Genomic DNA, 12628 nt, shown 5'->3' with positions numbered 1-12628 from the left:
GCCAAGAAAAAACATAAAACAAAATATATTTTAACTCACTTTACCACTGGGGATTTCAAAAGATGTAGATGAAATAATTAAATACTGTTGGGGATCATGAGGGTTGGTTGAAGCAGTAAATATATATATATATATATATATATATATATATATATATATATGTGTGTGTGTGTGTGTGTGTGTGTATATATATATTTGTTTGGTATTCTATCTACGTACTTTGCCAAAAATACAGTAATATTTTAATATCGATTACTTATCTGAACAAAAACACAACCTAAGGTTTCCATTGAAATTGATCCATAAATAATTAACAGTGTTGTATCCCCAAGAGTAAATCTTGACTTAACTATATGACAGAAACATCATATTAATGAAATGGCTATTAACTTATACATGGCACACACTATTGCAATGTGTGTTATTACCTGGGCAAAAGCTAGATTAAGTAATGTGAAGCATAGTAAAACAAAGGTCTTGCTTGCTGATCATCAGAGCTAAACTGACTTCAGGATGTGTGCTGGTTTTCTTATGTCAATGAGAGGCAAATACAAATACCTCCTGTTTGATACTACTCATATAGCTGGTATTACCCCTCCCTACTTCCCTCTGCTGCTTCAGCTCCTTCTAGCTCCAATATAGGCTCTGCAAGAAACACAGAGGTATTTCTAACATTATTCTGTCAACACTGATATTCAGAAAACTCTGCTAAAACAAAAAAAAAGTAGTTTTCCAATAACAGCTTATCTTTTAATTATAGATATATGTAATAAAAGTAGAGAAAATTGAACATGTTCATAGCAAGTTCTTATCTGATTTCATGATCAATTAAAAACAGCAAGTAAGCAAAAATACCATACTGTTTGAAATAAATGAACATTCTCAAGTACAGTACTATTATTTGGTTCAAAGCCTTCTGCTGGATTGACTTAACTCCTTATTTTATTATTTATTTTAACGTTATTTTACCAGGATAAATCCAACTGGACCCAAAGTGTCCGTTTTCAGTGGAGTCCTGGGGAGAAAAACTCCAAGGAAGTTAACAGAGTACATACATGGTTTAGATAACAATAAAAAAACTGGTATACAAGGTAAGAGAAACAAAGAAGTACAAGAACAATTCTGTAAGAACAATTCTGTAAAACAATAAGATACTCAAACAATAACGTACTCAGGAGTAGAACCCCTATTTGCAATATTTACAAAAAAAAGTACATATCAGGTGAGTATATCAGGTGAGAATATAGTATATGCAATGGAGGCATACAGCGGGTCACTTATATGGAGTAGTGGGTCTTCAAGGGGGGTCTTTGCAGTTGCAGAGAGGGTTAGCATAGAGGTGTGAATTAAGAAGGCCCTTGAAGGTGCTTGTGTGACTTTGTAGCCTGAGTTCAGGTGGGAGGGTGTTCCATACTTTAGCAACATCATAAGAGAATAGGGCCTCCCCAGCACTGTTATTGCATGGATTGATTTCAATCAGGTTTTTGTTACATGAATGCAGTTCCTTTTTGGGGTTGTGAAAGTTTAGTATGTCAGCTAGGGCAGGGCTCTTCCCCAGATGAAAAAGAATTTGATGGGCTATGATCAGTTAGTTGTAGCGTAGGAGGTTTGGAAATTCTAACCAGTGCAGTTTAATTAGGGATTGGCAGTGGTGGGAATGTGATCTATTATTGGCAGTGAACCTAGCTATTTTATTGTAGCATGTGGAGAGTTTGTTCAGGTTAGTTTTGTTACTGTTGGTGATGACTGGAGAGGTGTATGGTAGTGTTGATAATAGATGAGTTCTGGCTATTGTTGTTCTAGTTTCGGGGGTTAGGAGTATTATGCAATGATATAGGCAACCATATAGGCAACCAAGTTTTTTATTAACTTTAGAGATAGTTTGGGATACGTACTTGTTGAATTTAAGTTGTTGATCAATAGTGATGCCTAAGAGTTTGGCCTTAGTTACTGGGGTGATGTGGGTGCCATTGGTTGACATGATGGTAAAGGTGGCGGAGGAGTGATTGATTGGGTGGAATAGTATTAGCTGTGTTTTTTGGGGGTTTAGTATTAGTTGGTAATTATTTAGCCAGTTCTCTACCTCAGTGAAGGATTCTTGGGCTTTACTTTGTAGTAATTGGATGTTTGGTGCTGAACAGATTAGAGTAGTGTCATCCGCATACTGGACGATGTTGGTTTTAGTGGTTACTAGGTGGAGATTATTTGTAAATATATTGAAGAGAAGGGTACCAAGGATTGAACCTTGTGGGACACCGCATGTGACATTGAGTGGGGTGATAGGGAGTTGCCCCATTTGACAGATTGTGACCGATTGTTTAGGTAACTGTTAAACCATTTTAGGGTGGAGTCATCAAGGTTGAGTTCTGCTAGGCAGGTGAGGAGTTTGCTATGGAAAACTGTATCAAATGCCTTGGATAGTTCTAAGAAGGTGGCAGAGACCAGCTTCCTGTGGTTCCTATGCAAGTTTATGATATTGTAGAAGTTAATTAGAGCAGTGTTGGTGCTATGGGAACGTCTGAGTCCATGTTGGGTTTTAGTTAGAAGGTTGTTAGTTAACAGATGGATAAGGATTTGGTGGTGGATACATTTTTCTAGAATTTTTGAGAGGGGTGATAGGATAGCAATGGGACGGTAGTTGGAGAGCTCAGTAGATGGACCTCCCTTGTGGAGAGGGATGATATATGAGGTTTTCCATAATGAAGGAATGGAATGCAAGGAGATAGATCTGTTAATGAGTAGGGAGACGGGGTAGGCGATGGGCTTGGATGCAATATGATATTGAGCTGGGAGACTGTCGGCAGCTAGGGTGGTAGGTTTGAGTTTAGCTAAGAGATTTTGAATGGTTGTAGTTGGAACTGGGTTAAAAGTGAAGGGGGTGGAGTTAGTCTGGTAGTTTAAGGGTTGATGTTGGGTCATGTGATATCGTACTTACCAGGTTCAGTATTGAAGAGGTAAAGTAGTTATTAAAACTAGAGGCTATGTGTGGATCAGTACCTGTGATATCTGGGGGTGGTGTGGTGGCTTTACCAGGCTGGAGGATGTTGTTCACTGCAGCCCAGAATTTCTATAGGTTGTTGTTATGTTTACTTTGTAGGGAAATATAGTAGTGTTTCTTGTCCAACCTAACCTGCTTTTTTGCTTTATTTCTGAGCTCAGCAAAGCTTTGCCTAGTTACGGGAGTTTTGTATTTTTGCCAAGTTATCCAAGCTTTGTCTCTAGTCTTGAGTAAGATTTTTGTGGCTTTGTTTAACCAGGGGGCAGGGTTACTTCACAATCTTATAGTTTTTAGTGGGGCTAGTTGGTTTAAAATCTCTAGGAATTTGGCATTAATGTATTCTACTACATTATCCAGGGGAAGGGTTTTATGGGGGCCCAATCACAGGATTTTAGGGCTTCTGAGAATTGTTCTGGGAAGAAGTTTTTTGGGAACGGATTTGTAAGGGAGTGGGGGTGTTAGTAGATTTTATTTTGTGCCAAAGGGGAAAGGTTGGGTTATGGTCATTAAGGGAGTCAGGTAGTATTCCAGATAGGTGGGCAGTATTGGGCTGGTTAGTCAGGTTCCAGTCTAAGGTGGATTCTCTTTGGTGGTTTTGTCAATTCTTGTGGGTGAGTGTATGAGTTGTATGAAATTATATAGATTTACGTGGTTGGTGGCTATGGGTGAGTATATAGTGTTCCAGTCTATGTTGACATCACCTAGGAGTAAAGTTTCTTGGGACAGAGAGTGGGAAACCCAGTGGAGTATAGATTCTAGTGTCTTAAGGTTGTCTGCTGGTGTTATATAAATGCTGAGTAGGTTTAGTTGTTTGTGTTGGGTTAGTAGGAGTTTGGTGAATAGGATCTTGGCAGTGTTGAAATCTGGGGTTTCTTTTTGAAGGAGCTGGACTTTTAAATTGGATTTGTAAAGAAGGGCAATGCCATCACCTTTTCTGTGAGGTCTATCAACTCTTAATATGTTGAAGCCAGGTGGAGTTATAGAGTTATCTTTAATGTGGGGTTTAAGCCATGTTTCTGTAATCACTGTAATGTCTGGGTTGTATACAGAGATAATTCCATGTAACTGTTCTATTTTATTTATGATACTGCAAATGTTTAGGTTTAGAATGAGTAAATCAGTGGGTTTATGCTTAAATGGGAGGTTGGGTGTGGTATGGGTGTTGTATGTTGGGCCAGGGTTGGGGTGGATATCACCTCCTAGTAGTAGTTGGGCTGCAATGCTGGTAATGATTTTAAAGTAGAATACAGTTAGGAAGTGGTGTTTGAGGCTGGGTATTTTTTGGATTGTGAGGTGTAATGGATAGGAGAGATGACTTGAAAAATTAAAGGGTAAAGGATAATTGGTTGTGCATTTGCAGGTATGAAGGGATGGTTTGTGGTGTATGGTAGGGTGGGGGATTTGATACAGTGCATAGTGTTAAGTGGATGGTGATAGGTAGTAATGAAGGAGAAAAAGTAAAGACAGATGGATAGGGAAGGCAAGAGTAATGGGATGATATGGTTGTGGGAGTGTGGTGTTGGTGACATGGTGATTGAGTTATCTGTGTTGGAAGACTGTGGATGGGTGTAGAAGGAGAGAGGTAGTATGCAGTTTTGTGGTTTATTGGAATAGAGGTTGTGGTGGGTTTAATGGAGTGAGGGTGCAGTTTAATTTTAATAATATGCAGTATAAACAAAATCTTTTAAGATATACAATAACAACGTCAGACAGAATACAATAAAATGTAACAATGTCAAAATAGATAAGATAATATACATACAGTAGAAGATTTTTTTATCAAAAATTGTACATTAAATGGGTGCCCCACAGTCATTCTCCATATATTTCAAAATAATTCAGTTTATGACATGCACAGTGTGCACTGGGAAAGATAGTGCTGATTGTGTCAAGTAACTGCCCTCAGTACCACTGGCTTACATCTCTCACAAAAGCTGTCCATTAAGTTTGGGCAGTGGCAACAGACTTACCGTGATGCCATATATCATATGGCAAGACATCCACACATTCATTAATTTTTCGATGTTTCTTACTATTGAATACATTTGAATTGATAACCAGGACAGTGAACTAATTTTAAAAGCACCAATTTCATCTAGCCCAATGTTTTAGAAGTAACATAGGGTACATTTAAAACAAATACAAGTTGATAGCATTCAAGATGAAACAGGATGTACAAGACTGGTGTTTGCAAAGGTTTGCTAAAGTTAAAATATCAAAAGATTTACAGGGTTAAAATGTCATGCTTAGAAGCTTAAGATATATTGAAGAAGAGTGTTATTTACTGTTTGGGAAATTAATAAGTAAGGGAACAAACAGTGCAAAGTAGCTGTTGTCCTTTAGAGTAGTAGAATAGCTGACAAGTATTGGTAATATTTACATCAATAAAGGAATTTGCAGAACAATACTATTCACTGACATGCTCACATTAATACATGCATGTACAAGTTAGGAAATTAGTAGTAGAGACTAGCACATTTATTATAAAGAGAAGTGGTAGGGCAAAGGAGGAAATCATATATCTGAAGAAGGAAATGCAAGTCCAACACATGATTGCAGGTCTTTGAATCTCTGGGTTTACCTTCATAACGCCAATCTCAATATGGTCGACCCCGCTCCCCCGAACACTGAAGTGCAAACGTCCCAAACAACGAAAACCACATATGTGAACGCCTAAATCTCATCCCCTTTTTGACCCATGGTAGCACTGGTGTGGAGGTGTGGCATGGCCGAAAATGTCGAAATTCGACATTTATTCGACCATTTAAAAGTTTTGCGGTTCTGAATTCGGGGAAACGGTTCGACGATGTGGCCAGTCGATCATATGTGATCGACAATATGAAGATAAGCTGAATCTCTGCCTTCTTCTGTAGTGTTTTTGAATTTAGAGGTATCACGAACTACAGTGAATTCCCTATTTTCTGATCCCAAGGTCTGTAGAGAAGAGTACAGGGTTTGATTCCTTCCACCTTCATTTGCCTACTGTGTGTCTTTGATCAAGTCACTTAACTTGACAGTGCTTGCTGGGTCCCCACAAAAAGGGAAACTTAATATCCAGCGGACTTATGTGGTTAACAAGTGAATAAAATAAAAGTAATAATGGAGCTACTTCAGTATCCTCCTTTAATAGAACCTATTTTGGTATCTTCTCTGTCTAGATTTGTGTTGGCACCTTTTGCTAGCTCTAGCTCTGAGTATTGGCAGTGTTTATTCATGGAAGAATATTCCCACAGAGTTACAGTAGGCTTCCTAGAGCCAAACTGAGTGAACTCCCATAACACTTGTGTCAGTGCATGTCTACTGTTGATGCTCTAGGTTCCCTAGTTTTATTTCTTCCAGTGCACTAGAAAATAAAGGGAGGCAGTCACCATCTCTTTCTTAAGAAGAGGAAAAACTATTCTTTATCAACCATGTATGCTTGTCTTTGGCTCCAATCTGTGACCATGATGATGAGCTTTCTCAGTCATCTGGATGATGCATCATTTGAGAAGGTTGTGAACTTTTATGGGTAGTTTGTTGAGTTAAGGATTCCAGTTCTCCTAAACAGATTCTTTGAACTCATGAGAATGCAAGAACAAAAAAAAAAAACTGTGTCATCTCTCATTTTTAGGATTTGTCATACTCCATCATTAAGAACTCAAACTCTCATTTCTTTGCTCCCAAGAATGTTGACAGGAATTTCAAGGTCTTAAATGGTTGACCTTATTTTCATTGTAGCATTCATTGTTGGAGACTTTGTTTCACAGTCCTGCCTTCTGGAAGCCAACTAGCTAGCTCAAATTCCATAGCTGTAACTTCTCCCAGGCCTCAGGTAGAACCATTCCACAACTGCACTTTCTTGCCATGCAATATTGCATACATCATGTTTCTTGGTACTGTCACTCTATCAGTTGACCTAATTTCAGAAGCCAGATAAGTACCCCATATAGGGGTTTTCTTATCTTTCTTTGTAGCTAATTGTTACAACTTATGTCTGAATGAGTTGACTGTAAAGCTTAGACCTTTGTAACAGCTGCATTGTTTGTTGGAAGCACATTCTGCACAAGGACTGTCATAATTTCTATTTGTTTTGCCTTGGCTTAGACCACAATGTGGACTGCTTTCTACATTGTGCTACTGTCACCCTGAGGACAATCTGAAAAATAGACTGTCTTTATCTGGGAGTTCACAGGGTGCATGCCCGGTTCCAATGTGTATTAGCATTAGTCAAAGCCTCTAAAATCCTGCTGAAAAAGAAGAACTTAAGAAGAGACATGGGAAAAAACTTGTTGTCCATTGAAAATTGTTCTCCATTATTCACAATATTTATGTATGTGTTACAAACATTTGAATGATGAAAGTGTATATAAGCAAGTTGATTTAAATGTATATGGTAAAGCAATGGATGACTATAGGGATTTATTACATAAAGGGTTAAGGTTGAATTACTTCTCTTTACATGATGTAAAGTTTGTAAGATGGCACATTTCTTTTGTCTGCCTAAGATACATAGGAATTTTTTTTGACCCTCCAGGGCGTCCTATTGTATCAGCATGTGGATACTTTACACATAATATCTCATGTTTTCTTCCTAGTTTTTGATGTCTTATATTAAAAAGTTATCCTCTTATATTGAGAATTCATATGATCTCATTAAAAAAATTGAAGGAAATAAAATGGTAGGAAGATTGCTATTTTATAATTTTAGATATGGTGAGCCTGTATACTAGTATTACACATACTCATGGCTTGAAGGAGTATTAGGGGATGTTCCTAGCACACATTATATTTTAGATTTATTACTTTTTTTTACAGAACAATATTTTTGAGTTTAATGGTGTTCTGTATAAACAATTAAAAGGAACCGCTATAGGGGCAGATTTTGCCCCTATGTACGCAAACTTGTTTATGGGTTATTTGGGGAAAATTTATATATATCAGAATAATTTTTATAAAGACCATGTATTGAAATATTTTCGATATATAGGTGATCTTATTTTTGTGTGCAAGGGGGTACTAGAAAAGGTTAACAGTTTTGTTGAAAGTTTACATGAAAATAAATTTTGTATTTGATTCGATGGGTTACAGGTGGGTCCACAGATTGTTTATTTGGATATGATACTGGAAGGTAAAAGTGTGGGTCTTGTTAAAACAAAAATTCATTGAAAATTTGAGATTTTTTACTATATTCTCCATAACAGTAGTTGTCATCCTCTCCATATAACAGAGTCATTTGAAAAAGGGGGATATTTTAAGGCTACAAAGATTGTGTAGCAATATAAATGAATGTAAGGAAGAAATAGAAAAACTGCAAGGATGTTTTTTGAGAGGGGTTAAAGTCTAACATTAATTAATGAAAAAAAAAATTCTAGAGTATAATGGAGTTAAAGATCTTTCTAAGCCTATGAATGTATGGGTAAGACATAGGAATTTAGAAAAAGAAGAAGTTTCTTACTGAATATTTTTTCTTACTGAATATATTGTTTCTTACTGAATATTAATTGAACTGAAAATTGTGGCTCTCTGTCTCTACAGAGAGCCTGTGTTTCTACAGAGATCTTGTTAGAAGTGTAGCCATTGATAGCAGTGGGGGGTTATTTCACTTTGATGATCTGTGCTTCAGCTGAGGGGCTGTCCTGCCTTATGTGGTACATTTTGTTTTTGTTCTGCAAAATACTTGTGCTTTGGCTGGATAAGTTCTGCCTGCAATCAACTGGATGTATAAGTGGATTTAAGTACACTTTTGTCTGCACTTTTTTCATATAGTACTGCATTTTGTATTTTTGTTTCTTACTGAATATTACTTGAACTGAAAATTGTGGCTGTCTCTACAGAGAGCTTCTGGTTCTACAGAGATCTTGTTAGAAGAGTAGCCATTGATAGCAGTGGGGGGTAGTTTCACTTTGATAGTTTGTGCTTCAGCTGAGCGGCTGTCCTGCCTTATGTAAGTGGTACATTTTGTATTTGTTCTGCTAAATACTTGAGCTTTGGCTGGCTATGATCTTGCAATCAACTGGATGTATAAGTGAATTTAAGTACACTTTTATCTGCACTTTTTTCATGTAGTACTGCATTTTGTGTTTTTGTTTCTTACTGAATATTAATTGAACTGAAAATTGTGGCTCTCTGTCTCTACAGAGAGTTTGTGTTTTTACAGAGATATTGTTAGAAGTGTAACCATTGATAGCATTGGGGGTAGTTTCACTATGATAGTTTGCGCTTCAGCTGAGGGGCTGTCCTTCCTTATATAATTGGTACATTTTGTTTTTCTTCTGCTAAATACTTGAGCTTTGGCTGGCTGAGATCTGCCTGCAATCTACTGGATGTATAAGTGAATTTAAGTACACTTTTATCTGCACTTTTTTCATATAGTACGGCATTTTATGTTTTTATTTCTTACTGAATATTAATTGAACTGAAAATTGTGGCGCTCTGTCTCTACAGAGAGCTTGTGTTTTTACAGAGATCTTGTTAGAAGTGTAGCCATTGATAGCAGTGGGGAGGGGGGGGTAGTTTCACTTTGATAGTCTGTGCTTCAGCTGAGGGGGTGTCCTTCCTTATATAAGTGGTACATTTTGTTTTTCTTCTGCTAAATACTTGAGAGCTTTGGCTGGCTAAGATCTGCCTGCAATCTACTGGATGTATAAGTGAATTTAAGTACACTTTTATCTGCACTTTTTTCATATACTACTGCATTTTGTGTTTTATTACTTACTGGATATTAATTGAACTGAAAGTTGTGGCTCTCTGTCTCTTCAAAGAGCTTGTGTTTCTACAGAGATCTTGTTAGAAGTGTAGCCATTGATAGCAGTGGGGGTTATTTCACTTTGATAGTCTGTAGGGTTACCACCTGTCCCACTTTGAGAGGGTCAGCCCCTCTTTGGGCAGTTGTGTCCCGACACAAAATTGTAAATATGGCAAATGTCCTGAGACTGTAGGACAAACTTATTTCCTATATTTCATGTAATAGTTGCATAAAACAGTTATTCTGTATCTAAAATGTCTAACTATTATAGGAAACAGAATAAGCAACTAAAATGCTACAAGACTAAGCTTTTATTTAGTCAAAAGAGTTAAGTTCTATCCTTTGTACTGACCGTGGGTATGTGTTAGCCTGTAAAATCTGATATTTGTACCAAACATGTCCCACTTTGGCCATTTGAAAAGGTGGCAACCCTAATAGTCTGTGCTTCAGCTGAGGGGCTGTCCTGCCTTATATAAGTGGTAAATTTTGTTTTTGTTCTGCTAAATTCTTGAGCTTTGGCTGGTTAAGATCTGCCTGCAATCAACTGGCTGTATAAGTGAATTTAGGTACACTTTTATCTGCACTTTTGCATATAGTACTGCATTTTGTGTTTTTGCTTCTTACTGAATATTAATTGACCTGAAAATTGTGGCTCTCTGTCTCTACAGTTAGTTCCCACCCCCCCTCCGTGTTCTTGTTTGTGTTTTAAGCTTGGTGGCTTTGAAATTGCACGCCCCTCTTGTAAATTTGTATTTGGATACTCCTTCTGGGCCCATCTCATTTTCTCAGTTAAGTGAGTGCTGTGAGGTCATATTCTGATTTCAGGCACTCCTACTGTGTACAAAGAGAGCATTTGGGAAGAAGAAGAAAAACATTTCTAAGTTTCTTTCCTGCCATTCCTTTAAGTACTCTAGTCTACATACATATTTGCTGTATCCAGGACTATTTGTAAGCTTCTGAGCCCCCAGACCTTTCTGTGTTGGAGAGAAGCCTTCTAGCTTAATTTTGTTTATTAAAACTAGCCATTCTTTTTAGTTTCAGCACACAAATCTGTTTCTTTGAGCTCAGCACTTGTTCAGAAATCGTAAGTACTAACTAAGCTACAAATTACTACTGCACTCAACTTTCCTCACTTGTCTAGAGGAAAGCAGTTTTTAGTACTTAATAAATAAGCACCTATCCAGACATATCTAATGGTCAACTCCTGGTGTTTTCTCCTGTCTACCTGATGAATCTGGGTATCTTGTCGCAATGCAGCAATGGCCTCATGTACACAGACAACCCTCTCCTTCTTCCACCCAACACTACAACCTGTGAGAGATGCACTTATATAGCCAAACTGGAAGCATAGTTCTCTAGACCCAAGACTGGAATAGACAGTCAAGTGGAGAAGTTAAACACTTCCACCACACCACACTCATCACAATGTCCCTCAAAATCTACACTACAAAAACACACAGCACACACCTACATTCGCGGAGGCTCTCAATAAAAACCTTCCCACGCAACAGGGACCTCCAAAGCAGAAATGCAAGCAAACTCCACCCCCCAACACAACCCAAATGACACATAGCCCACAATCTCAGTGTGCCACTCAACCACAGCCCATAAGGCATAACAACGTACCCGCCTATAGTCAGGCACACTGATGTTCCACTCACCAGGCTAAACGAGGAGAAAATCACTGTCAGCTGCCTTTCGGGTGCCAAGATCCACCACATAATGCAGGCACTCAGGTCACTCCACAACAAGTACAAATATGATTCTGTCATTGTCAATGTTGGTTTGAATGACCTGAGACGTACCTCCCTGGACTACATGAAAAGAGACATGCGGAGCTCTCCGATCTTGTAGCCCAGGCAGGTATGACCCTAGCCCTCAGTAGCATCCTGCCATCACACAGAATGATACCACAGTACAAGGACAAAATGATTGACTTCAACTGTTGGATAAGCTTCTGGTGTAATTCTAAGGGGATCCAGTATTTGTCTGCCTGGGATGACATGATCGACAGACCACGATGCTTTGTCAGAGATGACCTGCACCTGTCACCCTTGGGATTCTGGATACTGGCTAAGGCTCTTGCCACCCCTGTGGTGCCTTTTTTAGGCAAGGTTCAAATGACAAATTCACCACCATAACAGGTACAAGCAAGCAAAATCTGAAGATAATGCTACTCAATGCTATAAGTCTAAACCTCAAAATGCACTCACTCGAGGCACTCCTTAAAATTAAGGACATTGACATCTGTGCAGTGACATAGACCTGGTTGAAAGCTCCAGAGAGCACCCCTGCATTACCAGGCTATAATTCATACCACACCTTTCAGCCACCTAACCCGGACCGAAGCACTAAAGGCAGAGGATATCCACACTTCCAGGCTAGTTGCACAGCATAATGCATCCAAGATTATCCAAGTGCAACTAACTCTGGGCAAGACCGCAATCCAAATTGTAGCTTGCTTCAGACCCCCCATCAGGCCCCAGGATTCCCACTCCTCATTTCTTGATACACTGGAAAATATTAGGATACAACACAACACCCTAATAATGGGCGATTTCAACTACCCCACCATTAACTGGGAAAACTACTCATGCACCAACTCTTTTGCTCAACGTTTTCTGGAATTCATAAATTCCAACGCCTTGGATCAACTTATTCACACCCCCACTAGGGGCAGCAATATCCTAGACCTGGTCATTACTAACATGGATGACTGGTGTTCCACACCAGAGGTCAATTCCTCGTTGGTCAGATCCGACCACAGCTAATCACCCTAGACATCCACATCCCGCCCCCACCCTCCATTAGGGAAACCACTGTAAAAAACTTCTCCAAAGCCAACTTCACATTTCTTAAGACAGAAGTGGCAAACTTCATGACACCCATGCAGATGGACAATAGAG

This window comes from Protopterus annectens, chromosome 5.part0 (genome assembly GCF_019279795.1).
Source record: "Protopterus annectens isolate FY-2018-M chromosome 5.part0, PAN1.0, whole genome shotgun sequence".
Lineage (NCBI taxonomy): Eukaryota > Metazoa > Chordata > Ceratodontiformes > Protopteridae > Protopterus > Protopterus annectens.
This window is presented reverse-complemented; position numbering follows the sequence as displayed.